General features: G+C 39.0%; 1 long non-coding RNA gene across 3 annotated transcripts; it reads right to left on the reverse strand.

The window, feature by feature from the left end:
- Nucleotides 1–24,755, reverse strand: LOC143687375 (uncharacterized). 3 transcript variants are annotated; one of them, XR_013177516.1, is made up of 5 exons: nt 24,339–24,706; nt 22,689–22,802; nt 21,743–21,817; nt 2,997–3,187; nt 1–84 (listed from the first exon to the last, which is right to left on the reverse strand). It is a non-coding gene; the product is annotated as an uncharacterized LOC143687375 (long non-coding RNA). The 3 variants fall into 3 exon arrangements; XR_013177514.1 differs by lacking the exons at nt 1–84; nt 2,997–3,187; nt 21,743–21,817 and adding an exon at nt 21,887–22,052 and having other exon boundaries at nt 24,339–24,698; XR_013177515.1 differs by lacking the exons at nt 1–84; nt 2,997–3,187; nt 21,743–21,817; nt 22,689–22,802 and adding an exon at nt 21,887–22,052 and having other exon boundaries at nt 24,339–24,755.
- Between the last annotated feature and the right edge of the window lie 3,110 nt (nt 24,756–27,865).

Genomic DNA, 27,865 nt, shown 5'->3' on the forward strand with positions numbered 1-27,865 from the left:
CAACTGGGGGTATTCTCCCATCTCAACTGACAGGTTCCTGATCCACAAAGCAAGAAGGTTGACTTCATGATTGCCAAGACCCTTCTAGCTCCAATTGAAAGAGGGTACAGATAATTATAATCAGGGCCAGAATGTGCTTAGTCAATTGGAAAACATTTTTCTTTAAGCCCCGAGGTATTTGCACTGATTACCTGTGGAGAGTTCAAGAATTAAAAAAAAAAAAAAAAAATTGAGAAAACATAAAGATAGGGATTTCTATTTTGGAATATTACCAATTTAGTAAATAGCAAGTTTGGACTACAGTTGAAACAGAAAGAAAATGATAATAGACATTATTTCTTGATAAAAATCCACGAAATAAAATTCTCTACATCTCCCTTCCGTATATGAACAAAGTTTAAAAAGAACATTCTACTTGTAATAGAACAAAAACTTGAAACGGACTGTATGGATGCACCAGGCTTTTTATTTGTTACCTAGTTTTCTTTCTTCTTATTTACTCCAAGCATCCAAAAGTTGGTCAGTGGTAAGGAGTAGAAAAGTGGAAGGAATACCTATGTATTTATTTTGAAACTCTAGGTTCTAGATTTTGAAATCACTTTTAAAAGTCTACCACTTGGGCAGGAAGACTATAACCAAGGGATTATGTGAATAAACACTATTAATAATAGCTAACATTCATTTTAAGCCCGATGTTTGTTCTAAGCACATTACACGGATTATAAAATTTTCTCCATTCATCAATCTTATGAAGTAGATTATTATAATTTTCATCTTACAGAAGTGGAAAATAAAACACAGAGAAGTTTAATAACTTGTCCAAGTTCACTCTATCGTGGTAAGGCAAGGATTTGTATCTAAACTGTCTGATTCCTGACCCTGAGTTCTTAACTACTATACTACACTGTCATAAAGTATTTTTGTGAATGTGGGTGTATATATGCAATACTAAAGGAAAGAAAGAAAGTTTAATATATGATGTATCTGAGCTGGGCGCACAGACAAATGGCCAAATAATGCTCCTTATAAAAGACTTTCCCTGCATTTAGGAATGCACAAATTCTGACCATATCTGTTTTTAAGTTGGAATAATTATATTGTTTATATTCATGCTACAATTAGAAGAATTAGTCTGCCATACTTTAATACTTTAATATAGGTACTGTTATAATGTAGATGAACCTAAAAATCCTGCACATACATTCAAGTTTCAAATATTGTTTGTTTGTCACCAGGAGTACATTAATGCCTGACAAGCAATATATTGTTTTGGGACACAATTGTCCATGGGTCTTTGGCATTTCTGCATATCTTGTGAGCAGAGATACTAAGTACCTTTGTTCCAGACTATATTTTCAAGGATATTTGTATAGTTTGGAAGAGAGAGATGGTCTCTCCCTCTGGAGTAAAGGGCAGGCATGCATACTACCTATTATAAAAGATCCAGGTTGCTAAACTCAGGGTTCCTCCTCTGTAATACAACCCACTGCATGTGCAGATATCACCTAACCTTCTTCAAGTTGCCCTGTAGGAACTGGGGTTTAGGAAACTGGTGCACAAAAAATGTCAAAATATTTTGGTTGCTGCTATTGCTGAGAATAATGAAGTCCTTTGTCTCTGATCCAGGAGTCTCATGTCTTCTAATAGCTCTACCCAACTTTAGCAGGCTAACTTACTTGTTTGCAAGAAGGGAAAAATTTCAGACCCTTAGCAGTTCTTGACAACTGTATCTATTTTATTTTCTGAAAATATCATTACCATTATCTAGATGAATAATATCTGTCAACTGAGCTTTTGAGTCAAATTGAAGCAATGAATCACCTTTTACTGAGAGCCTACCAGTCATTTTCATGTATGCAAGTCACACAATAGCTCTGTACAGTATAAATTATTATTCCCATTTTACAAGTGAGAAAACAAGTTTCAGGACATTATTTTCCCCAATATTCTATAGCTAATAAATGGTATAGCTAAGGTATGAATTTAGTCCAATGTTCTTCCTGCCACCATTTTTCCTTGAAACATATTAGCTATGTTTAAATAGCTAAACATGTTTAAATAGCTAATTCTAAACCAAATTATAAAGGCTACTGGGAAAGGAAAAATAATTGTTTAAGGAGAGAATGTGAGTTTTGAACAAAAAGAAAGGGAGAAGTGAAGAAAGAATAAAAACAAAAGAAAATAGAAAAAAAAAAAAAAGAAAGAAAGAAAGGAGACAGAAAGGATGAGAAAATATGTCCACACAGGCTTCCAGGGGCAAATGGAGGGCCTGGGAAAATAACTCAGAAGCACCAGGGTTTTGAAAACAGGATTGAGTGCAGGAGGGAGATGTGGGGCAGGCCTCAGGGGACTTAGTGTAGACCCAAGGAAGCTCTTACAAGTAGAACCCAGGATGAAGTCAGAAGGGAACCAAATAGGCAATCTAAATAAAGTGTCAACCCAAAGCATCAAGCAACAGGAGACCAAAGAAATGGGGCATCAGTCAAAATTCCCTAAAAGAGTGAAACAGGTCAGAGGATCAAGGGAGAGAACCTGGTAGTTTGAAAGGGCAGGTAAGAGATCTTTCTCAAAGCACTAGAATATTATGGTGGAACTGTATTTTGTTTGTTGTTGAGTGTTTGTTTTATTTTGGGGGGGGGTCGGACATCAGTGGTCTTGTCTGTGAACAGAAGGGATCTGGTTTGGACAGTTGGCAGCAACTAACAGTTACCTTGGTTGGCCCTTAAGGGAATGAATTCTAAAGCCGAAATGATCAGAATCAATCACCAAAGACATCTGTGGTGAGTTTTTGTTTCCTTGTTTTTATTTATGTTTCAATTTATTTGTACTTATAGCTACTCAGAGCCATGGGAAAAAAAGTAAATAAAAGCTGCTTTTTGCCCCTATTTTAGGTTGTAACTGAACAATACGACTTGAACATGCAGCCCTTGTAAGCATTGCCAACCACAATTTGTTTTTTTGTTTTTTTTCACAATTTGTTTTGTTCGAACTCATACCTGTTCACAATATTCTGCTAAGATTCACTGATGAGGATGGCCATGTCCTGGTTAGACTCCCAGTTTCTTTGTTTCCTTGCAGCGCATGGTTGAAATAATTTGGTAGAGTTTCTCTTCTTCAGGGACTGGGAATGAATGATGAATGGGTCCCTTGTTCAAGGCATCATTCTGTTTCCTACAATGGAAAAAAACTGACAGACAGCTGTTAATCTCTGCGCTTTCATGAGCTCTACCTTTCTACACTGTTGTAGAAAACATGTGCCATGGAGGTGAAGTAGAGTTTCATATTATTCATTAGGCTTGAGTCCTCATTAGTAACTTCTTTATAAAATAAACACCAGGCTCTACAGAAAAAGGGAACAAGAGCCCACTTCATACAAAATCCAATGATAAATGTCTCCTGTGGCCCTAAATTCCAACTCTTACCATCTGTGATCTCCCATCTCCATGGCAACATAAAATAAATAATAAAAATAGCCCAAATCCAGGAAAAGCACAGCAGGGAATGTCTGTCTTGAAAGAAAACAAGCGCTTAACATGCACTCACATACCAGCAAGAAGACCCATATGAAATTTAACAGTCGACAGATAGGAAAACAACAGTGAATTGATAATGCAGAGTGTTAAAGCAAGCAGACAAAAAAAGTCAGGTTATCTGAAGAAGCGTATTTTTGTCTGCTTTCAGTAGGAAGCCCGAAGGGAACATTGCTTCTTATAGTCACAGGCATGTACAGTATGTATTTTACATTTTGTGCAAATGTGTTTTGAATTATAAGCTTGTTATGTTACACTATATTTAAAAGGAACCAAAGGTTAGAAAGGTAATTGTATCAAACAAAGAGTTGAGAACTGCAGATTTAGTTTTTGCCACATAACTTTTTATCAAAGCAGTGGTCTTATCAAATAGACCTTCTGGTTATCCTCTCTTCCTGCACCCCAAAAACTGACACCTGGGGGGCTGCTCCCAATGTGCCCTCACCAGCCAGTGGAGGAAGCAAGACTGTATATTAGGAGGCTCTATAGCTGCCTGTATCCCCCCACAGCTGGAGAGCACAGCAAAGCAACCCTCCGAGAAGGAAAAATTTGCCCTCAGTGGTACAAGAAAACCCCCAGGAATAGGATATTCCAGGAACGCAGTATTTGAGTTAATTTAATTGTCTGATTAACTGTGGTAACTAACATTATGACTTTGGACCTTTCAACTCTCTGGGCCTGGTTTTCCTCATGTGCAAAGAAAGAGAGGTAGACTTGATGACCCTGGAGGGTCCTGCCAACTCTGGAATTCTACAGTTCTGACTTGAGCACAAAGCTCATTTTGTTTCACCCTTTGTGTATAAAATCTTAGAATTTCTGGGTCTACTCTTCTGCTCTAGCAAAAACTGTGCATTGAATATAGCTAGAGGGCAGTGTGTGTGTGAGAGAGAGAGAGAGAGAGAAGAGGGTGGGTGTGGGTTCAGGGAAAGGCTGAGAGGGTCTAGAACCAAACCCAGTGTCTGGCTGTGTGACTTTCAGCTGGTTACTCAACCTTCCTTGGCCACAGTTTCTCCATCCTTGTCAATGGGGATAATGGTATTAACCTTGCAGCATTGCTACAGGAATAATTGCAAGGGATCAGTAAATGGTAACTATTATATTTTAACTTACTTTGGTCAGTAAAGAATATTTTTACTCACATGGCTAAGATTTTATAGTAGTGGGGTCGCTTGTCCACTGTGATTTTTGAAAAGCCTCCTCAATACTTTGTAGTGGGGCTTTTATTTGGCATTACATATTTATGAATCTATACTGAAAATCCACTATGGTGCTTTTCTTTTGAATCCCTGTTAATAGTTTTTTACTCAAATTATTTCCCTTGCCTTTTAGAGTATAGCCAAAACATTACTGTTAATCGAATAGTCTCGAATAGTTGGGCTCTAATAAGGGGAAGTTTTTTATCACGTGTTGTGAAGACACATGACATTTATTCACAGATAGTGTTCACATTAAAAGCTAACCAGATCAGTGGTAGAATGTCCGCCTTCCGTGCGGGAGACCTAGGTTCAATTCCCAAACCAGGCACTTCCCCCCAAAAAATGCTAACCAGAGTAGGGAGTTAAAGCTTAATTATATAGGGCTTCTATTTGTGGTGATGGAAAAGTTTTGGTAATGAGTGATGGCGATGGTGATGGTTGTACATCATTGTATTTGTGATTACCAGCACTGAATTACATACCTGAATGTGGTTACAGGAGGAAATTTTAGGTTGTATATATGTTACTAAAGTAAAAATTAAAAAAAAATCTTCCAACCCATAAAAAAGGGACTTTTTAGGGACTACTGAAAAATTTAGAATATGGACTACATGCTTTATATAAATATTAAGTTTCTTGAACTTGATAGCTGTGCTTAAGGTGGTTGTGTGCTGAGTGTTCTTGTTCTCAGGAAATGTACCCGGAAGTGTTAAGTGTTACAGAAGCATGATGTTTGCAAGTTATTCTCAAACATTTAGATTAGATGGATAGATAGATAATAAATAGATAGATGCTCAATAGATAGATAGATAGAATGATATAATAAAAGTCAAAAATGGAAAAAGTTGGCAAATCTGGTAAGGGATATAATGGAAATCTATATATTGTTTGTGTATTATTTTCTTTACAAATTTCCTGTAAGTTTGAAATTATTTCAAAATAAAAAGTTTTTAAAAAAACAAAGCTAATCATAAGCCAGTAGCCACAAAGATGGTGTTGGGGCAGATTCCTTCTATTCTAATGTTCCTTTCTTCCAGCTAAGTTTCTCTTCATCTCTTTTTTACTCACATTTTTTATTATTAATTCTTAGTTCCCAAACACCCTCTATCCTCTAAGCAACAACTCTATACCCCCTCTCCTCATCCCTTGGTAGACTGGAATCTAATTTCCATCTCTAAATTTTTTTTTATTTCTAGGTATTTCCTTTAAGTATAATCATACTGTATTTGTCGTTGTGTCCCTTGCTCCTTTCACTCCCCAGCATGATGTTTTCAAGGTTCATCCATATTGCAGCTTGTTTCAAAACCTCACTCCTTGTCATGGCCAAATAATATTCCATTGCATCCTTTACCTTTTGACATTTCTCTTATCTTTGTTTTCATTCCCCTAATCTTATTTTAGCATTCTCTTCTTTCCAACTCTATACTGTGTATTTTGTAGTATTTTTCTTTCCTTGCTCCTTTGTGACTTCTTAACCACCTCCACCCCTTTCCTTTTTGTTCTCTATACTTTTACTTCCATTCATCTACAGTATCATCTACGGGGCCTGTCCTGAAAGATAAATAATGGAAGGGCAGTTGGACTTTTTTTAATTTAGGGAAATGGTTCTTGCAGTTTACTACTGGGGCTGAATTTCCAAAGGATAGTTGACCTCAGAAAATCCAGCTGCTCTGGATTTAGAGGTATCAGGTTAAAACCTAGCACCTGCCTGGGGCCATGGTGACTCCAATACTGGATTCAAACCAGCCAATGGAAGAGGGAGTCAGAGTGACTGTGGTTTAGAAAGGTAAGGCATTAGCTCATACTTAAGAAGAATGTATTTGATTCAAAACTCTTGACTAATCCTGTATCTGGGCTGCTTGACCTGAAGGGAAAAAAAATGGCTGAACCAAAAAGTCTCTCCCAAGTTTATTATCTAAATTCCAAATAGTATGATTGAAATTGATGTATTCAGTTCTCAGGCCAAGCACTAACACTGGTTGACTTCTAATATTAAATATCATCCCTACCTCCAAGCCCGAGTATTAACCCCATCTCTATCAGTTACTACCTAACTGAGCTTGGATAAATTACTTAAACTTTTCAAGTTTTAGTTCCCTGTGTAAAATTCTATGGTAATGTCTATACTTTGTATAAAGTATAATATCTATATGTTTGTATAACATGTATGAAATAAAATAACATACGTAAAGTACCTAGCAGACAATAGACACCAAAATAGATTGGTTGTTGACTATTTTTCCACCCTGCTAATGCTATATACTTGCACTCAGTGTACTTTGAGACTTTCTGCAATTTCTGAATCTTGGCCTGGGATTTTTATTTTTCACAATAGCTTTGTTTACTTTAGGCATAGTTTAGGGTCAGTTTGGTTAAGCACTCAGCTCTGGACCTCTTGTCCTAACATTAACCAAGTTAGAAATAAGGTGATGAGCTTCTTAGTATGGTGCTGTATATCACTGCTTTGACTACCTTAAATCCATTCATACTGGTCCTCCAGTACTTCCATTTGAATCACCAATGGTTAGAGTTGTAAAGTATAGCAGAAACTCAAAAATAGTTTTAAACTTTATGCTGGGTTGATTTAGGGCAGTGGTTCTAAAATGGGGGTGATTTTGTCCCCCCTCATCCTCCCACGAATATTTGGCAATGTCTGGAGACATTTTTTATTGTTATGTCTGAGAATGGGTTGTTACAGGCAGCTAGTAGGTAGAGGCCAGGGATGCTGCTAAATATTTCACAATGTAGAGCTTATCCTGTCCAAAATATCCACAGTGCCAAGGTTAAGAAACTCTGGTTTAGAGACAGCTAGTTGGACAATATCATCAGAGGTGGGATGGGGGAATCCTTTTGGCTTTCTGTTCATACTATTTATTAAATCTGAGGAAAGTGAAGATAGAGAAGGCATTCAATGGAATCTGTAAACCTTTTAAAACTGAGCTGCTGTTATGAATTCAGAAAGGCATGTTTGCCTTTTGGGCAAAAAGATCTGTGGGATCATGCATGCCAAAAATGTGCTCAGGGTTTGCTATGCGGCAGGCAGCAGGAGAATCTGTCCATAAAAGGATGGACTTTGCTGCCCAAAGGGATTCCCCTCGAGGGTTTCCCTTGTGAGCTGCAAAATCACTGGGAAAGGGCAAGGCCAGCTAATCTACTGAGTTCTAATCACCCCCCCACCCCCATGCTCACCCAACCCCCAGCCACAAGGAGTGTTTATGTTACTTCTCTGAAAGTGAGAGTGAAAAGGCTGTGTAGGGAAGGGACAGAACTATAGCCCTAAAAAGGTTTTGTTTAGGAACCATCTTCTTGTTTCTTAGATATGAAGATTAACCAGCTTGACTGGGAAATGCCTTTGAAAAGGGAACCTGGGCTTTATTTTAGGGAAGCAGAGGGAAAGGCATCATGGAGGGGTGCGGCTCTGAATTACGAATACAGGGGTTTAAACTCCAACTCCTTCAGCTACTTGCTGACTCTGTGACCTTGGGCAAGAAAGGGAAATTAACTAAAATTACTGCCCAGACTTAATGCTAGCTTTCTATATACGATATGATTTCATTTTAATTTTAAAATAACACTTTGAAATAACTTAGCCAAATCATATAGTTAGTAGCTAATTAAGTCACGCTGTTTGTTTTGACTAAAAGGCTAATGTTTTCTCCACTCTACCACAGTGTCTCCCAAGCCTCAGTTTCCTTACTTGTTAAATGGGCAAGGTCATATCACTCCAAAGGAGTGTTGGAAAGAGAATAGCAACTCATGACACCTCTAGCCTGTAGTCTGTCTTGACCTCCAGGGGGAGCTCAACACGCCTTCCTTTCTACCTCCTTGGGCTCTTTTGCTGTGGTTGGTTGGAATTAAGGACATTTATCAGCCAGGCACCCATGGGCGATGTCAGCATGTTTAGTTAAAAGTCCTGTACCTATCCAGGAGACTGGTTTTGCTTCTTCCTGTTTCTGTCTGCAAGACAGTTTGGTCAATTCTATTTGATGTGGCTGTTGCTGACAGCTGCAGTCAACTCCTTCTCTTGTACCTGCCTTTTCCACTTCTGAGGATGATGAGGTTAGGTGGCCTAGGGCTATCTCCTTAGAGTTGAGAAGACCTGTCTTATCTTTCTTGCCCTCAAGACACTCTGTCCTCTGGGGCCACTGCCCTGTGGACAGCCCAGGCTAGCTCTGCTCTAGGAATCAAAGCAGAACTCTTTCTTTTGCTCCATGGAGTCTTTCCTTAATCAAATATTTTTGGAGGTTGGTGCAGAAATTGGCAAACAGTTCCTTAGGTTTCCTCTTTTCCATGGAACAAAGGGAGGCCTCAACAAGTTCATCCTAGCTCCTTGAATTCTATATTGCTCGTGGGATCAAAACTCTGCTGAGAATAAGGTGTTATTTTGTCTTGCTTCATAATTTGTATATATATCTATCTCACAGGGGCTTTCAAAAGTGGGTGATTTAGTACAGCATTCAGCTAGTCTTGCTTCCTGTCCCTGTATGATATGAACCTTACCCCTTGATTCTGCAGTGCTCCCCATTTCTAATAGTTGGTGCCTGACAAATGTTACTTACTCCTCCCTCAGACATGAAGAGCCTTAGCCATCCTAGGTCCAGAAGTTTTTAACTTAGCGTCCCATTAAATTCAGCAATAAAGCACTCCCTCTGTTATTTGAAAACATTTCTCCAGAAGTTTTGGCTGTTAAAGTAAAGCATAAAACAAATAAGATACTTATCTATGAGAAAAAGAGTGACAAATCTATCATTATGGCTTGGTTGCATTGTTGTTTAATTTGAATTATGAGAATTTGAAATAGTCCAATAAATTATTTATATACACAATTTTAAAAATATGATTCTTCTCTTTTTTTTTTTCCTAGAGACAGAGGAAAAGGGAAACATCAAGGATAGTCTCATTCTAGATTTGGTGGAAAGAGTGAGTAAAAGCCACGTTGAGGCTGTGTACCACATGGGGCAATGTCCATTAAGTACAATGTGTGAACTTTCTATTATTTATATTTTCCAGAACTTTGTGAGTGAGTTTGGTGTGTATGGCCCTGTTTTCTATCATTTGCTATGGGTGTAATTGAAGATCCTTTTTATGCCATACAGCAATGTCATCAACAGCCTGTTAAGTGTGGAGCTAGAACTTAAAAACTGTTCCTTTGACTAAAACAGGAGTCGACATACATTTATTAAAAATGGCCAGATAGTAAATGCATTAGTTTTCATGTGACATATGTACTTTGTCACAGCTACTCAATCCTGCCAATGTAGCAATGAAAGCCGCCATAGACATTATGTTACCATTAATACGCATAAGTCCGTATCCTGATAAAACTTTATTATGGACATTGAAATTTGAATTTCACATCACTTACTCACATCATGAAATATTATTCTCTTCATTTTTCAACTATATAAAAATGTGAAAACTCTTCTTGGCGCTCGAAGATGTATGAAAATAGATGATAGGTCAAGTTTGGCTTGTGAGCCTGCACTAGGAGTTAAATGTCATAAAACGCTATTAAGTATTATTTATTGTGTTTAAACACTTCATTAGAACTAAAAATAAGTTATGATGTTTGTTGATTTATGCAACACACTCACACACACATACTTGCACTTATTCATATGGGAAATTATTCTTGAATTGTTGAGAAGATGTGACTGTAGACTATAGTAATCCATAGACACCATTCAATGAAAAACCAGATGTCTTTTCAAATCACTCTGCCAGAAAGGACAAAAATATATGACATTACTCATGGTTTATAAGCAGTGGTTGTATTAATTGGGTACCAGTTAATCTACAGAAACAAGAAGATCTAAACATAAAATATCTTTACCAGGATGGAAATATGTCTGTCTCTTATGTAAAATCTGAGTAGCCAGTGCAGGGCTGGCAGGATGGCTCCATGGTACTAAGAACCCAGATTCTTGCTATCTACTTTTTTGTAAACTTCAACACCCAGCTTTCATCTCATACTCCATAATGGCTGCTCTGCCTCCCACCATCATATGTATATTCCAGCTAGCAAGAAAGGGAGAATGGAAAGGAAGGGCATAGTTGGTTATGATTTTTATTTTTTAAAAAATAGCACTGCTTTCTACTCTCAGCCAAGATGGAGTAACAGGAATTGGATTTATCCTTTCACCCGAAATAATTTAAAGAGAAAACAGATAAAATACGTGAAACAAAGGTTTTCAAAATACTGGATACCAGGCAACAAAGACAGTGATCCCTGAGAGACAGGAAACAAGTAACTTGAATCCTGCAATTGGCCCAGGCCATGGTGCAGGATGGGGAAACCCAGAGTTGAGAAAATGGAGCTGGGAGTCCCTGGAAACCTGAGTAGTTACAGTTTGCGGGGCAGTATATTAGAGAAGAGAGAGCCACACAGAGAGAACCCCAGACATCTGCAGAGTCTCCCCAGTTCAAGTCTCATTTGACTGCTGATATCACTGCATGTGTGTGAAGAAACTGCCCAAGGCCTTGGAAGAAACCACCTGAGATTATTAGAGGGAAATTACTTTAGAGTTCTCACAGGCCCAGGCATAGTTCCCCTTCCCACTAACCAGAGTGGAGAATCTCAAAATTTATGACTCATCAGATAGAATTCTCAGAGGATTTTGCCTCAGTAGTGGGTGAAATTAGCCCTAGACAAAACACAGCCCTGGTCCCACCTAACAAAGCTTAAAAGCAAGACCTGAAGTCATCAAGTTGTTTCCAAGTATAGTGGACTGAAGGGAGGCCTCCAGAATATTAGAGTCCTAATCACTGGAATTTGTAACTGTTACCTGATTTGGAAAAAGGTTCTTTGAAGATATGTTTAAGTTAAGGATTTTGCTTTTAGGAGATAACCTTTGGTTATCTGGGTGGACCCCAACTGCCATCACAGGCGCCCTTACATAGAAAGGGGAAGGGAGATTTGACCACACAGAGAAGGCCCTGTGAAAACAGGCAGACATTCAAATGATGCCACCAAGAAATGCAGAGCACCACCAGAAATGGGAAGAGGAAAGGAACAGGCTCTCCCTTACAGCATGGGGAGGCACCCTGATTTTGAACTTTGAGTCTCCAGAACTGTGAAAGAATAAATTTCTATTGTTTTAAGCCACTAAGTTTGAGGTCATTTGTTACAGCAGCCTCAGGAAACTAAAACACCGAAGAACTGCATCCCATGGCAAAATTTTGAGGAACAAAATATTATTGAATAATATAATAAAATTATAATGTATAATATTATATTATACAAGGTAAAAGTCACACCATTTAATATCCAACCAAAAATTATCAGGCATGCAAAAAATTTGGAAAATATGACACATAATCAGGAGGCAAATCAATCAATCAATTGAACTAACGGAGAGAAGACACAGAGATAGAATTTGTGTAACTCTTCATTTCCTAAACATTTTTGTTGTGAAATATAACATATATACAAAGAAAAACAATAAGTTTCTAAGTACATTGTAACTGGTACTTATAAAACAGATTTCAAATTTTGTTATGGGTTACAGTTCCACAATTTTAAGTTTTTCCTTCTAGCTGCTCCAAGACACTGGAGACCAAAAGAAATATCAATGTAATGATTTAACAGTGTAATAGTTTGTTAAGCTTCTGGAATGCAATACACCAGAAATGGAATGACTTTTATAAAGGAAATTTGATAGGTTATGAGTCCACAGTTCTAAGCCTATGAAAATGTCCAAACTAAGGCATCCAGTAAAATATACCTTAATTCAAAAAAGGCCTATGGGTCTGAAATACCTCTGTCAGCTGGGAAGGCAGGTGGCTGGTATCTACTGGTCCCTTGCTCCTCGGTTCCATTGCTTTCAGTCTCTGTTCTTGTGGGAGTTCCTCACTTCGCTCCTCTGGGGCTAGCTTTCATATTTTAGCTTCTCTTGGCTTTCTCCAGGTCCTCTTAGCATCTCATAGGAAGGCACATGGCAATGTCTGTTAGGCTCTAAACATCTCCAAACATTCGTGTCTCTGTTCTCTGAAACAACTGTTCTCCAAGCGTCTACATCTGCTGTCTCTGTTGGCTCTGGCTGTCTCTAAGATGTTTCCTCTTTTAAAGGCATCCAGTAAACTAATCAAGACCCATCTGGAATGGATGGAGTCACATTTCCATCTAATCAAAAGGTCACATCCACAATTGGGCATGCCAAATCTCCATGGAGAAAATCTAACCAAAAGCTTCCACCCTATAGTATTGGATCAGGATTAAAAGAAATGGATGCCTCATAAAGTTGGATCAGGATTAAAACATGGCTTTTCTGGGGTTCATAATGGCTTCAAACTGGCATAAGCAGTCATACTTCTTTGTTAAATCCTATCTTCTCTGTTATAACTCCTCCTTCTCCTTTGATCCTTCTCCCAATCTTTAGCGGTATTTGGGCTATATCCATTCTAATTTTTTCGTGTTGGAAAGGGGTGTCAACAATATGGGATGGGGAATGGAACTAGTTTGATGTTTTTGGAGAGGCTTGCCCCTCTGAGTTTCAGAACTTATCTGGCCTATGAACCATCTGGAGTTCATAGGTTTCTGGAAAGTATCTTAGTACATGAAGCTTTTGTAGAATCTCAGATAAAGTCCTAGATGTTCTTTAGAATTAATAGGAATGATTTGGTTAGGGTTTGGCAAACCACAATAATTAGCAATATCTGGCTGAAGCTTGTATAAGAGTAGTCTCTAGAATAGCCTCTCGATTCTATTTGAACTCTCTAAGCCACTGATAACTTATGTTGTTACATTTCTTTTCCCCTTTTTGGTCAGGAAGGCATTGTCGAACCCACCATGCCAGGACCAGATTCATCCTTGAGAGTCATGTTCCATGTTTCCAAGGAGACTTCCCCCTTGGATCTCATGTCCCATGTAAGGGTAAGGGTAATGATTTTCCTTGCAGAGTTAAGCTTAGAGAGAGAGAGGCCACATCTGAGCAACAAAAGAGGATTCTGGAAGTAACTCTTAGACATAACTATAGGTAAGCTTAACTTCTCAGCTACAGAAATTAGTTTATAAGAGCAAGCTTCAAGATCAAGGGATTGGCCTATTGACTTGGGAATCCCTAATGGTTGAGATAGTATCAGGGGTTTCCCCTGTGGGAAAGTTAAATAGTTCCATATTTTTTCTCCAGTCCCTCAAGGGACTTTGCCAATACTTTTTCATTATCTGCCCAACATATTTGGGGATGTATCCAGATATTACATTAAGCTATACAGGATTAAAGACCCTCACTCTTATTCTGGGCTCCCTGTTTTTCAACTGTTTAAATGAGCCATCCAGACAGGTTGAGTTAGATTATGTGCTACAGAAAATTTAGGTTCTGGATAAAATAAATCTTTCTTCCTTTGGTCTCAAAGAGTAGGTAAGGTTATAAAATATAGACAATGTCTTCCTTACCCCTGTGTTCTAAATTACCTTAATCCTGACCTGATTATCTTCATTCTTATCTGTAAATACCATGTTATACATATATAAAACAGTCTCTCAAAATCCAGAAATAGTAATTACCAAGGTATTACATTAAGCTATACAGAATTACAATCCCTTATTCCCATTCTTGGGCTCCATGTGTTCTGCATTGTTTAAATGAGCTATCCAGGCAGGTTGTGTTAGATTATGTGCTACAAAAAATTTAGGTGGAAGACCGTCCTTTAGTCTCATACACTAGATGAAGATGAAGTTCTAAATTACAGACAATTATCATCCTTTACCCTGTACTCTGATTTACCTTAGTTCCAAGCAGATCAGCTTCATTCTTATCTCTAATTGAAGGCTGATCTCTTTTTCAATTTCTTTAAGAGTTGTTGCATGTAGAAATGCTGACTTTCAGAGCCACAGAACTCCAACTCTAAGACTTCGGTGTTATACAGTGCACCCCTTCATTTTTTTTTTTTAGCTTTTTTTTATTAATCAAAAAAATTAACAAACAAAACATTAAGATATCATTCCATTCTACGTATAAATCAGTAATTCTTAATATCATCACATAGTTGCATATTCATCATTTCTTAGAACATTTGCATCGATTTAGAAAAAGAAATAAAAAGACAACAGAAAAAGAAATAAAACGATAATAGAGAAAAAAAGATTATACATACCATACCCCTTACCCCTTGCTTTCATTTACCACTAGCATTTCAAACTAAATTTATTTTAACATTTGTTCCCCCCTGTTATTTATTTTTATTCCATATGTTCTACTCTTCTGTTGATATAGTAGCTAAAAGGAGCATCAGACACAAGGTTTTCACATTCACAGAGTCTCATTGTGAAAGCTATATCATTGTTCAATCATCATCAAGAAACATGGCTACTGGAACACAGCTCTACATTTTCAGGCAGTTCCCTTCAGCCTCTCCACTACATCTTGAACAACAAGGTGATAGCTACTTAATGCATAAGAATAACCTCCAGGATAACTTCTTGACTCTGTTTGGAATCTCTCAGCCATTGACACTTAGTCTCATTTCACTCTTCCCCCTTTGGTCGAGAAGGTTCTCTCAATCCCTTGATGTTAATTCTCAGCTCATTCTAGGGTTTTTCTCAGTCCCTTGGTGCTGAGTCTCAGCTCATTCCAGGATTTCTGTCCCATGTTGCCAAGAAGGTCCACACCCCTGGGAGTCATGTCCCACACAGAGAGGGGGAGGGTGGTGAGACTGCTCGTCATGTTGGCTGGAGAGAGAGGCCACATCTGAGCAACAAAAGAGGCTTTCTTGGGGGTGACTCTTAGGCTAAATTTTAAGTAGACTTGACCTATCCTTTGTGGGGTTAAGTTTCATATGAACAAACCCCAAGACTGGGGGCTCAGCCTATAACTTTGGTTGTCCACACTGCTTGTGAGAATATCAAGAATTCAACTTGGGGAAGTTGAATTTCTCCCCGCTCTCACCACTCCCCGAAGGGGGCTTGCAAATACTTTTCCACTCACTGATCAAATCACTCTGGGATTCATCGGGGCATCACTCTGGACAAACCAACAAAATCTCATGTCCTACCTGAGATTCCAATGTACCCCTTCATTTTAAGGGAAGGACCTGGGTGATCCCATGGATCCCCTAACATCTGGGGCTCTATTACCACAGGGCAAAGAGTAGAACAGTGGTAGACAACTGTCAGTCCCTGCCCCCTTAGTAAAAATTAAATTTGTCCTGCCAGTTGTATTATTCAGGGTTTTATAGTAGCGAACAACAGAAACAGATGTGGTGATTTAAGCAGAAACGCCATTTAATAAAAGGATATTGCATATTTCACAGGCTTCAGACCCAAGTTTACAAATTGAGCAGGATCAAATGAGGCTAAGTAGCAGGCAGGAACACAGCCGAAATTTTGCCCCAAAGCCTATCTAGTAAAGATAACACTGGATGCCGCAGCTTCCTTTCCTGAGTCACTAGTCATAGCTGCACCTACTGCTCCTTAACCACCACTGTGGCTAGCAAGTCCACACTGTTGGCACTGTTGCTGCCAGCTGCCTAGTAGATTCTCCTTCTCTCTACTTCTTTGCCCCGTTAGCTAAAAACTGCAATGGGTCCTTCTGACTGGCAGAGCTTCAGTCACATTGTGAACCCCAGTTGCCAGGGAGGCTTGGAAAGTGAGTCTTCTGCTTCTATAATAGTAAGCAGTTTCTGCCTCTTCATCAAGATTTTTAGGAAAAGAAATCCCCCCCGAGCACTGGAACCTGAATGGTGTAATAGTAATAATGATAATAGCAATAGGAGTAATAGTAACAACTGACAAGGGTCCGTTACATGAGTTCAGGTTCTATCAATGTTAGTGAGCAATATGTGCAGAGTGATCTTTGCTTCAGTAACTCTACAGGACCCAGATTGTCACTTACCCAAACCTGTCTTTGCTTTCCAATTTTAGTGAATACAATTTAGTTAGACATCTTTGAGACTTATGAGTGATCATTGCGAAGTAAAGCATCTGAGTCTCTTATTAACTTTCTATTCTGGTGATTTCCTTTACTGACATTACTTACTGTGAGAACATCCTATTGGCTACTAACCTATCCTCTTTGTATGTTGGATGGGTAGAGGTAAAATCTGAAAAAAAGAACAGCAGGTAGTTAAATGGACTTTTCTTTCCTTTTGTGCTGTGGTATTTAGTGCAGAGATTATTGACTGGCATTTTGAGCTTGTTTTATCCCTGCACAACTTACTTCCTGGATTAATCAAGTCTTTGAGCTATGATGATTATTAAGCAGCTACCCCATTCTCCTTTTTCAAGAGGAGATATCAGGTCAGAGAACATCTGATCAGAAAGACCAAGGTTTTTGACAGCTGTATTAGTGTAGTTTGAGATTGAGCGGTCAATCTCGATGCTGTTCCTAGATTCTATACTTTGAGATTCAATCCTTTGACCCTTTCCACAAGGCTTTTAAAATTCAAAAACCATAGGAGGGACAACACAGAAAACAGTTAACTCTTTAAACACCTTTGGAAAGTGAGTTTTTCAAGTAAAAACTAATATGTATTTGGCACTAAAGAGAGCTTCATGCATAATTTAACTCATTATTCCTTTAAAAACCCCATCAGATAGATAGATAGATGGTAGATAAGAAAGGAAGGAAGGAAAAAAGAACAAATGGGGCAAAATGCTAATAGTTGGTAAATTTGTGTATCTGGGTGGGAAGGGATGTTGGAGATCTTTGTATTGTTTTGTATTATTTTTGTAACTTTCCTGTAAGTGTAAGGTTATTCCAGAATAGGAAATTGAGCAACAAAAATAATAAAAAACACAATTTCATAAGATGCCATTATTCTTTTCTACAAATAAGGAGATTGAGGCACAGAGAAGTTAAATAACTTGCTCTAGATCACATCACTAGTAAATGGTAGGATTGGGATTCAAACTGAGAGTTGGTGTCCAAAGTCCACCGGTTTAACCTCTGTGCTTTGCTGCTTCTTTCCTGTAAGCGTGGTAATGGGAACAGAACACAGTACAGGTCAGTGCTGATAAAAGGGAGAGAGAAGACTAAGCCTCAGTGCAGGGCAAGCAGCTCATGAAGGGCCAGCCTAGGTATGGGTGGGGACTGTGCAAGGGGAGACATAGGGAAAGATTTGGAGGGTTGGCACAACACAAATCCTCCCGGGACCAAGGGCCTCCGTTCTTCCTGGCAGATGTGACTTAACCTTCTTGTGCAGAATGGCTAAGTCTGGATAAACCTATTTCAGCGTTCTGTCTTCTGAAGGAGTCATTGATTACTTTTCTATCTAATAAAATCGGTACACTATCTCTGCCACCCTGAGATTCCAGTACATAGTTGCAGGAGAGGAAGCAATATGAAGGGGAACTGAGTGATGCTTAAGGGAAATGGAAACAGTTTTTCTGGCTATTAGAAGCAAAGTCAACAACACACAGAACAGCAAGGCAAGCCCATGATAACAGAGAAAAAGAGCTGCTGGTGCCATAGCTAAATCTAGATGTGGGTTGAGAGTTGGACAGATAGATGGATATATGGCTCCTGGTTATAGGGTGTATTGGTTTTCTAATGCTGCCAGAGTGCAATATACCAGAAATGGAATGGTTTTTAAAAAGGAAATTTTCTAAGTTGCAGGTTTATAGTTCTAAGGCTGTGAAAATGTCCAAACCAAGGCATCCAGAGAAAGATACCTTGACTCAAGAAAGGCTGATGGGTCCAGAATGCCTCTCTCAGATGGGAATGTACATGGCTGGCATCTGCTGGGGTCTTTGGCTTCTGATTTCAAACAGCTTCCTCAGGGGCATTTACTTTCTGCACCTCCAAATATCTGGATCTCATGTTGCCTGTGTCAGCTCTGTCACCTCTGAGGTTTCTCCAAAATATTTCCTCTTTTAAAGGATTCCAGTAAACTAATCAAGACTCACCTTGAATGGGCAGGGTCACATCTCCATCTAGTCAAGAGGCCACATCCACAATTGGGCAGTCACCTCTCCATGGAAGTTATCTAATCAAAAGTGCACACCTGCAATTGGGTAGATCAATCTCCATGGAGACAATCTAACAAAAATTTCCATTCCACGGTAATGAACCAGGATTAAAAAAAGCATGGTTGTCCCCCACGAGAATGCATCAGGAAAAAGGACATGGCTTTTCTGGGTACATAACAGCTTCAAACTGGGACATTGGGCTTTCTGGACTGTATCACATTCATTTTCCCCAGAGAAAGGAAGCCACAAAGCACCATATAAGCAACAATATTGACAGATACGACAGCAGAAGCCATGAGGCTATTGCTGCTGCTTCTGAGAGAACTTACCAGCCTAAAGTGAATCAGGAATTAATTCTAGGGTATGCATCTTTTCCAGAAAATACTGAATCCAAATCAGGATTCAAAACCCAAACTGATACATTCTCTCTCACTCTCTCTTTCTAGTAATACCCACATTGACTCACTCTAAATACAAATCAGACATCCAGAAACATGAGAAAATAAAGTGAATAAAAGAAATAAAGTCAATCCGTCAGTTTTCCCCATCAGCCCAGGCATGGTAGAGAAACACAGGAGGGCTTCTGCCACATCCCTCATGCAGTGACTGCAACTTCCCAATTCTTTCATCATCAAGACAGCCAGGTACTATCAGCAGAAGGTGGCTTTAAAGTGGTCATGCAGGCACCACACCATATGACTTAAACGTCTTCAAAAACCCAGATTTATGGCACTTAGATTACAGATTGTATCTCAAAAATGGCTTCTATCTGGCATCCTGTTTTTTGAAGAAACACTAAAACTAATAATGTGAGTTAGTCTATTTATAAATTTTTGGCCTTATTCGTCTTTTGGAGTAAAAAAAGATGAAGACATTGACTGCTTAATACCATAATTAGGAACAACACCAGTTACAAATAGCAATGTAGAGATAATTATAGGATTAAAATAGACATTTTGCTTTTGTGATTCATAAGACTTTTTTTTACATCAGACAGGCTGGAATTTATGCGGGGGCAGGCTGGAAGGATTGAGTGGTGGGGCAAGGATTTCCAGGTTTAGATTGGATCGACCCAAAGGAAAGCTGTTCTTGCACAGCACTTCCTGCCTCTCTGAACCCACTTGTCCTATTGCACTGCTCTTCCGTGGTCATCTCCAGCATCTGTTCCATCTATTCTAGATGTCTCTCATCTCTGGCTCTGATACTATCTCTCCAGCATCCACCCAGCCTTCTTGCAGCATCTTCCTTCCCCACAGCTAACCTCCCATTTTTGGCTCTAACTCCAGTTCCTCATACCTACCCGGAAGCATTGCTCTATCAATTTTATTATTTCTTCACCTTCACCCCTGCATCTTGCTCACCAGATTCTTCTACCCAAAATCAGCCAACCAACCACAGAAACAAACCCCAAAACACACACATAAAAACACTTTTCCTCCAGTCTGCTCCCAGTTAAAGTAAATTTCCTTGCTCTCTCTTTCTCTTCACCACAAAACTACTTTAAAAAGTTATCTTTGTCAACTACTTCCATTTTGATACCATCCATTACCTTCCTAATCCTTGCTGTCTGGCATTGTCTCTTATCACTCTATGATAATAGTTTAAAGGTCAGTGGTCACCAGCCAGTTGTCAAATTCAGTGTTTTATTTTATTCTCCTTTTGTCTAACCTCCTCATATGACTGACCCTGTTTCTAGTCCCTCCTCCTTTGCTGTCCTGATGATGTCCTCTTCTATTCCCCCCTTTCTTCCCTGTCTCCTCCACTTCTTCTTCTTGTCCAGCTCCAAATATAAGTTTTCCTTAAGAATCTGCCCTTGCTTCTCTTCTCCTCCTTTCTTCCATGTGTTCTCTTGGTAAACTCATCTAGTTTCATGGCTTGAATTTATTTCTTCTCTGTGACTCATTTCTGAAGCTTCTCTAGCGCTGACAACTCTGTTGGTTTCAATTTGGCTTTACCAATTCCCTGCTGGAAGTTTCCACCTATATAGCCTACCAGTGTGGTGATCTCGATGGGTTCAAAACTAAATTTTCCCCTTCTTTCCTGAACTTACTTTTATTTTTTTTCAATTTCTGTTCATCAGGATCTTTCCAATCACATTTTCCTTTCATTTGCCCCACGTCTTATCAGTAGTCAAGACCTGACAATTTTGTTGGAAACATATCTTTTATATTTGTTCATTACATTTTTTTTTTTGGTGGTGGGGGGGGTGGGTAGTGCATGGTCCAGAAATTGAACCTGGGTCTCCCACAAGGAAGGGGAGCATTCTACCGCTGAACCCCCCAAGCACCTGCATATTCTTTACTTTTTATTCCCACTGGTCGTCCTCTAGTTCAAGATCTGACTTCCTCACTTCTGCAATAATCTCCTGCTTCAACTCTTGCACCATTGGCCTGCATCTGATACCTGACACAATGCTACCACATTATTCTTCCTGAAGCATACATCTAAGCTGGTTATTTTCCTGCTCAAAAACTTTTGGTGGCCGTCCAATGCCTAAAGCAGAGAGACCTAAATTCAGATAATGCACTTCTACTTCCAAATGATCTCTCCATTTTTATTTCCCCTGCGGTTCCTTCCCCCCCAACTGGTTCTAACCCACCACCACCACTCAGAATCACATGCTATATTTGTATGGTCCTACTGCAAGTAACAGAAAATTCAAACTCAAATTTACGTAATCAATAACTAAATTTTTTGTCTCACATGGAAGAAGTTCTGGAGTGGAATGAGCCCCAGATATGGATATGGATATCCCATTCTAACTGCTTCTTTGCAATTCTCTCAACCAAAATGATTTCTCTTTTCCTTGTGATCTCCTCATTCTTTGTTGTTCACATTGCGTTGAGCTCAGTGTGATCCTTTGTGTGTGTGTGTGTGTGTGCTGTATGGTGAGGCCACATTTCATTATTTTTCCATGTGTGTATCACGTCATTGAAGCACCATTTGTTGACTTTTTGTTTTGTTTGTCTTTTTTTGCTTGTTTGATTGCTTGAAGTGTATGGACTGAGAATCGAACCCAGGTCTCCTGCATGGCAGGCAAGAATTCTACCACTGAACTACCTTGCACCCCCACTACCCTTGCACCCCCAGTGTGATTCTTTATTACATACCTGTTATATGTTTTATCCTTGTTGGGATTTGACGGGGCCTGGGTGAATTATACCTCTCTCCTCCCCTCCTGAGCTCTGAACCAAAGGAAAAAGAGAAAAGCAAGAAAAGAACAAAACAACACATAATTAATGATAAAACCAGTATTGAAGAAGTTGCCTTTATTGAACTGTGACAACAGACTTCCTGATAAATGAAACCCCAGAACTAGGCAGACTCTCTCCTTCAGTCACAGGTAGGGTCGCATGCCACAGGCCTCCCTACTCCAGGGTCTGTCCCTTTAGGCTCAAGCTTGGAGGGGCTCCTGGCACCCTAGAGTAAAGGGGAGAGAAAGAGGCTAAGCCACACGTGCCCAGTCGGTTCTTCCCTGAGCGTTACGTCCAGGTGACTCCTCTGTGGGAAGGAGTAAGGGATGAGAAAAGAGCCCAGGAGAGTTGAGGGAAGAATCTATTCTCCTAGAAACCTGGGAAGTGTTTCCCTGACCCCACAAATCCTCTCTGATAACACTGTAGACTTCTTGAAAGCAGGATCATATTTTGTGCATCTTTTTATTTCCCACAGTACAGTGTTAATATATATCGGGTGCTTAATGTCTGCTCAATTATATTATATATTATCATATGCAAGTGATACCATAATTATATATCTTTAAATTTATATATCATAGTTTGTATATTATGAACTAACATATATAAAATATGTAAAATTATTTATCTTAACAAATTCTATTTGTTTAAAAAACTGATAGTATGCAATACTGACATCACCAGAGTCTTACAGAGATGAAGTTAATGATTACACAGAAAAATAAATTATTCTTGAAGATTGCATAGCCTGAGAAGAGATTCATAGAAAAAATGGACCCCCTTCTAGTTCCTTTGAGGTGGCAAAGGTGATCATCAAACTAAAACGATGCTTCCTATAAAGGATTATTTCTTAAAGTCTTACCAAAGCCATCAGCTTTTTCTTTCTTTCCAGAAGTCATGAGGAAAGTTATTCATTTTGTTTCTTAAGAGTGCACCACTATATATCAGTTGAGACCCTCCATATAATGTCCACCATCTGGATATGAAGAAAATTTGTGTTTGAGATTCACTTTTTTCAATTTTCATCTCTTTGGTTTCAAGTAGATGCAGCACAAGGATATCTCTTTGAAGTGCCTTAATATTGATGCATCACCTCATAGCACATGATTCAAAATTTAGATACCTTAGTCTATTTGGGGGGCATCTTGATGGAAAAATTGCACTGCATATTACCAAACATCATTGAGTATATTTGAATAACTGAGTTAGGATGGGTGAAATATAGAAATAAACCTTGGAACTTGAACTTGGGTGGTAATACCATATATGCCTACAATCTGATGAGCGTGTGAATATAATGCAGCACATTTATTTGGATAACTGTCAAACACTCCTAAAGAAATGGTATTCATCTCTCTTTCTTTTGCTCTCTGTATGTGAATGTGTGTGTTCATGTGTATGTAGCTCTAGATGGAACTTGACATTCTTGAAAAAGATAAATTTAGGTAACAGTTCCAAGTACTGAGATCCTTAGAGTTGTTCTTGGGATTTAAGTTATATATTTTCTTATTACCATAAGGGACTTTAAAGTTGAATTTGGAACTCTTTGTCAAATTTTCTGGCTTCCTGGGATTGAACACTGTTGGGAGGTAGAAATATATAACAAGTTCCTTGACAGAAACCCAGTATAATAAGTGGATGACGTTTGGGGCAACAGAGTGTTCATGGTGATGTGGTTTTACTTGTCCAGCAGTGTGATAATCAGGGGACAATGACCTCTAGGCTAGGGCAGTGCTTTAGGTAAACCTAGAAACTCTGTTCAGTCCCTTCTATAGATAACCGTGGCTCCTGAGAGCCCAGGTGGGGTACATGTTAAGAGGTGTTTAAAGAGTCCTTGAGCAGTATCTTATGGAGATACCTTAGGGACACTGATGTACATTCTCTGGGAAACTGACATTTCTACTAAAAGGAAAAAAATCCTCCAAGACTCTGAGCAGTAATCTACAAGAGCTACTCATATCCAATACCACAGAATGGAGAGGAGTGACCAGACAGAATGTTGTACTAAAGAAAGTGTCCCTCTGTGCTGCCTGCATACAGTTCCTTATATGGGAAATGGGAATGTGAGCCCTTTGCCTTTATGTGCTTATTGGAGGAAAAGGAATCCAAGGCAGAGGTTACCTTCTGCTTTAAAAGTCATGATCAACTATAACAAAAACCTAAACCAAGCATCTCTCCTAAATCGGGAGAATAACTACATTATATCTGAACAAGTAGGATGAAGTCCAAAAATTTCTTAATGGGGCTTAAAGTCAGTGAGAGCCTGTGAAGAGAGTTTCAATTTTCAGTTTGGGATGTGACCCAGCAGATAGGACCAAATATTTATATAGTTAAAGTCTGTGTACACAAGCTTATGTATCTAAAAGTATTGAACTTCTGAGCACAGGGTTCCCTCTCTTTCTCTTCATGCCTCATACACTTCCAAGAGAAATTACATTTTTTGCACAGATAGATAAGATGAGGATAACTTTCCATTCCTTAAACAACAAAGCTAAGTAGTACATCATCTTACCAATGACATCCAACTTTGCTGAGACTCTGTCAAGATGGCCTTAGCACCCCAAAGAGCCAAAATTGATGGTGCTTCATAGTAGGTACATCACAGAGAGGATGGTCTTTGGCAAATTTTTGTAAATGCTGCTCAGGATTCATTGTCCTTCAATGTGAAGATCCATGGTTTTCATGAAAGTTAGAAAATTGCCAGCCATTATCTTTTCTGTTTTTTTAGGCATAAGTAATAAAGTTTATTAAAAGAGAGAGTACAAGTTAGAGAAGTTAACACTGACATGCCCAAAGGAGGGATATGCACTGAGTGGAGTGGGCCAGCTTGTTTTATAGAAAAGTTTTTAGGTAACAGGTTTCCATAGTAACCTTTGAATGTTAGGTGTCTTCTTTGTTCTAGGAGGAGATAGCTAGCAGAGTCCATGGTTTGCTGTCACATACCTAAAATGTGTCTTTGGGCAAATGGTTAACAATCTTTATGACCCTGTGCTTTCTATTATTAACTGAGAGTTTGCTTTGGGCCCTGAATTTTAAAGCCTTTATGATTTGGGAAGGTTTCAATGGTTTGGGAAGGTTTCAATGGTTTGGGGAGGTTTGGGGGCTTTAGGGAAATTTTTGTCCCAGGAACTTTGCAGCTGTGTGTTCTTTCCTTTGGAGCTAGATAAGAAATAAGGGACTTGCAGTTGTCTGTTAACTCTTTCAGAGCTGAATAGGAAACCAGGGACTTACAGTTGTCCTATTATCCTGCTTCACTCCCACCATGAAAGAGTTCTGTCCTTTTAATCTTAAAGGGAGGCTGAGGGATACACTTTTGATGTTTTCACACCAAAAGTTGAGAGAGTACATATAGGAATGTGCATAATTGCTGACAATGTTGGAAGGGTTGGGGGTTATTGGAAAATGTAAAAATATTATTATGTTACAATTCATCCTATCCTACCACTTTTATAATCTTTTTGCCACCTCTTCTGCATAAATTCCTGAGCGTGGGATCAGGAGATTATCAGTTCACAGTTTGCAATGTTGAGAAATGAGAATAAAATAGCATTTGGAGGAAGGTATGCTTTGGTTCTCTTAGAACTGCTTTGCCACCTCCACCCCAACCCCCGCTCCCCATCCATTTATTTTGTCATATAATGGTGTCCCGGTCACACTTCAATGTGGACAACCATCCTATGTACTGGGGTGCAGTTGAATCAGGAGTTTTGATGCTCAGGATGCCACCTTTGGAAATTATACAGATTGAGCTGTTCTAAACACATTTCACAGATGGGCAGGTCCTGTTTAGATGTACTCTGACAATAGAGATAACATATAGAACAGAGATGGAATAGTTATAGAGAGTATTAGAATTAGGTAGTTGCCACTTTCGAGGGAACATAGGTGATAAACAGTAATATTCCATGGGAGGCTAGAGTTACTTAAAGCTGGAATGAATTTGCCAAATACTTCAGTTAAAACAGAGGTTTACTTTTTTTTTTTTTTTTTTTTTTTTTACCATCACTAGGGTCACATTAACAAGTAGAACAAAATTTTTATACTTGCCTTGCTTCTTTTAAAAGCTTCTTTTTGTTGGGATGAATTTCTGATTGGTAGTTTACTGCAAACACCGCCATATCAAGAGACACTCAGGCCTCCACAATATTGATATTCTTTGGCAAGATCCAGGGAGCCACTGGCCCTAGTGCCTTTAGTTTTGGTCAGGGGGCGGCCAACAGGGCTTTTGGAGAGGCTCCACTCCTGCTTGGGGGCTTGGCACACTCTTGGGCCCAGAGTCCTGCCCTCCCACCTCGTGGACAGGGCCCTGGAGGCTCTCTCCATCTTTGGGGCTCCTCTGGTCTTTGCAGGCACTCCCGCTTCTAGTGTCCCAACTCTACACATTGATAACAGGTTCCCAGTGGCTTCTGCTCCAAGTGGCCCTGAGGTGGCTGGTTACCATTCATAACCAAAGCTACGAGGCATGCCTCATTCCAGTCTCTCCTTGCCTTCTCCTCCTCTGTCACTAAAATGCAGGTCTCGAGGGCTGGAGTCTTATGTGGAAGATGCTCCTCTCCTGAGATCTTTCCTTTAAAAAAAAATTTTTTTCTTGTATACTGTATATTTAAATTTTGAGATGAGAGGGCCAGTAGGCATAAGTAGTAAAGTTTATTAAAAGAGAGAGTACACATTAGAGAGGTTAACGTGGACGTGCCAAAAGAAGTGACATGCCTACTTTTTCTAATATTGCCTCTGCTCCATTCTTTCCTTCATTTCTAGAAACCCTCTTAGACTGGTATTGAACCTTCTCATGCTGTCTTTTCTATCATTACTTCCCTTCCAAATTCCCATCTCTTTTTTTCTCTTGGCTGCATTCTGGTATGTTGCTTTAGCTTCCCATTCACTTTTCATTTCTTTTTTCAGATATGTCCATTTTAATGTTAGTCAGTCCATTGCATTTTTTGTTTGTTTGTTTATTTGTTTTGGCATGGGCAAGGTCCGGGAATCGAACCTGGGTCTGTGGCGTGGCAGGCGAAAATTCTGCCACTGAGCCACTGCACCACCCCGTTGCATTTTAATTTAAATAACATATATTTTATATCTAGATTTTTTTATATGACTCTTTAAAAAACCTTCCTGTGTCTTTTTTTTTTTTCCGAATGAAGAGGGGTTGTCATGGTACCCTGTCTTTTCTTGTGGATTTGTTTTTTTCTATAATGTTTTCAGTCATTTTAAACATGCTAATTTTATACTCTTTTTCAGATTGTTGTTTTGTACCTCAAGTTCTTGGTAGGTGGATGGTGGTGGTAGTTAATTCTACTGTCTGTACCTTTTACCAACTTTTGCCCGTGATGGATTCTTTCCCTTCAGTGTTTTGTAATTTCTTTTATTTTGAGCTCATCTCGTGTGGGGTTTACTTATTTCTGTGACGCTACTTTGTCTTCTGGATTGTGACATATCTCCCTAGAGTGTGTTTATAATTGTTTCTGCCAAGCATTCCACAGTATAACTAGCCAGGGATCAGTTTTTACATTAATTTCTTGGCTTGGAAGTTCCTGGGCAATTTTAAAAAGCAAATCTGTGTGTAGACCAGACCTAAAGTTTCAAATTCTCAGGGAAGATTTTTTTCTACAGAGATTGACAAATGATTCTTCATATCATCTTGCTGTGCTGGTTGGGAAGATTTTGTTTTTCTCCTTTCTGGTCCATACTTTCCCAGATGACTCTGGCCTACAAAGGTTTTGCCTTCGTGTGTGGGGTCTCATCTTCACTACCATTTTGTCAGGTCCATGGCCTTATCTACTGTGGACATTAAAACCCATGTTCTGTGGGTTATGGAGATTCATTCCAGTTTGAGGACAATGAGAGGTAACTTATCAGGTTTCACTTTTTCTCCCTCTCTGATTTCCCCTGTTTTTTCTTATGATCTTGGTTTTGTTTTTAAAAATGCAATTTGCCTATCCTAGGCATGCCTGAAGGAGTATTTTTAAATTATCTTAGCCTGCCAGGTTAGAAGCTTTTTATATATGCTTAATATTTTCTTCCCCGCATTTTTAGATC

The sequence above is a fragment of the Tamandua tetradactyla genome, chromosome 1 (genome assembly GCF_023851605.1).
Source record: "Tamandua tetradactyla isolate mTamTet1 chromosome 1, mTamTet1.pri, whole genome shotgun sequence".
Lineage (NCBI taxonomy): Eukaryota > Metazoa > Chordata > Mammalia > Pilosa > Myrmecophagidae > Tamandua > Tamandua tetradactyla.